This window comes from Prorops nasuta, unplaced genomic scaffold, assembly GCF_024137725.1.
Source record: "Prorops nasuta isolate Cenicafe-Biocafe unplaced genomic scaffold, Cenicafe_Pnas_1.2 PNAS00013, whole genome shotgun sequence".
Taxonomy (NCBI): domain Eukaryota; kingdom Metazoa; phylum Arthropoda; class Insecta; order Hymenoptera; family Bethylidae; genus Prorops; species Prorops nasuta.
This window is the reverse complement of record NW_027116810.1, coordinates 5,787,558-5,789,732: the sequence shown is the minus strand read 5'-3', so window position 1 is coordinate 5,789,732 and position 2,175 is coordinate 5,787,558.

Sequence of the window (2,175 nt, the reverse complement as noted above, 5' to 3'; positions counted from 1 at the left end):
TCACTTATACAAATAGTTGAAACGGAATTGATCAAATCGATTAACAAAATTTTTGGGTTAAGCACAGAATATACCTTTCATGCTGATCAAAAAGTTGTAAATTAAAGTAAAAGGATTTATGTTCCTTCCTATTCAAAAAAGTTCATTGTTAGATTGCAAAGAATGCTCTAGATTCCACCATTACTTCCCTATTCTTTGATATGATTTCTTATTGAATTCGAAAATGGAGGCAGAGGAATGCTTAGTTTATTCTATGATGTGAAAATTCATCAATGGGATTGAAGTGCCCCTTGAATACAATGTAAGTCTCCACATTTGATAATCCCATTATGGAAACTGTAAGTAAAACCAATTTCTATTTCTTTCTTAAGGACGATTGTAATTCCAAATAAAGCCTCTAAGATTTTCGTACACCCATCTCTCTCGTTGGTTATCATAACTGAGTACGAATTACATAAAGTCTATTTTAGATATCTGTTAGTCAATTGGATGTCTAAAGATGTCTGTAAGATAACTTTTAGTCAAGTGTACTGTTTGGCGCCTTAAATATCACAACTTAACAAGCCTCCTTATTAGTGTTTATCACTTATACAAATTGTTCTAACGGAATTGATCAAATCGATTAACTACATTTTTGGGTTAACATAGATTATACATTTTATGCTGACCAAAAAGTTGTAAATTAAAGTAAAAGGACTTAGGTTCATTACAATTAAACACAGTTCATTGTTAGAGTGCATAGAATGCTGTAGATTCCATCATTAACTCCCTATTCCTTGATATCATTTCTTATTGAATTCGAAAATGGAAGCAGAGGAATGCTTAGTTTATTCTTTGATGCGATATTTCATCATTGTGATTAAAGTGCCCCTTGAATACAATGTAAGTCTCCACATTCGATAATCCCATTATGGAAACTGTGAGTAAAACCAATTTCTATTTCTTTCTTAAGGACGATTTTAATTCCAAAAAAAACCTCTAAGTGTTTCGTACACCCATCTCTCTCGTTGGTCATCCCAATTGAGTACGAATGACATAAAGTCTATTTTAGATATCAGTTAGTCAATTAGATGTCTAAAGATGTCTGTAAGATAACTTTTAGTCAAGTTTACTGTATGGGGCATTAAATATCACAACTTAAGAAGCCTCCTTATTACTGTTTTTCACTTATACAAATAGTTGAAACGGAATTGATCAAATCGATTAACAAAATTTTTGGGTTAAGCACAGAATATACCTTTCATGCTGATCAAAAAGTTGTAAATTAAAGTAAAAGGATTTATGTTCCTTCCTATTCAAAAAAGTTCATTGTTAGATTGCAAAGAATGCTCTAGATTCCACCATTACTTCCCTATTCTTTGATATGATTTCTTATTGAATTCGAAAATGGAGGCAGAGGAATGCTTAGTTTATTCTATGATGTGAAAATTCATCAATGGGATTGAAGTGCCCCTTGAATACAATGTAAGTCTCCACATTTGATAATCCCATTATGGAAACTGTAAGTAAAACCAATTTCTATTTCTTTCTTAAGGACGATTGTAATTCCAAATAAAGCCTCTAAGATTTTCGTACACCCATCTCTCTCGTTGGTTATCATAACTGAGTACGAATTACATAAAGTCTATTTTAGATATCTGTTAGTCAATTGGATGTCTAAAGATGTCTGTAAGATAACTTTTAGTCAAGTGTACTGTTTGGCGCTTTAAATATCACAACTTAACAAGCCTCCTTATTAGTGTTTATCACTTATACAAATTGTTCTAACGGAATTGTTCAAATCGATTAACTACATTTTTGGGTTAACATAGATTATACATTTTATGCTGGCCAAAAAGTTGTAAATTAAAGTAAAAGGACTTAGGTTCATTACAATTAAACACAGTTCATTGTTAGAGTGCATAGATTGCTATAGATTCCATCATTAACTCCCTATTCCTTGATATCATTTCTTATTGAATTCGAAAATGGAAGCAGAGGAATGCTTAGTTTATTCTTTGATGCGATATTTCATCATTGTGATTAAAGTGCCCCTTGAATACAATGTAAGTCTCCACATTCGATAATCCCATTATGGAAACTGTGAGTAAAACCAATTTCTATTTCTTTCTTAAGGACGATTTTAATTCCAAAAAAAACCTCTAAGTGTTTCGTACACCCATCTCTCTCGTTGGT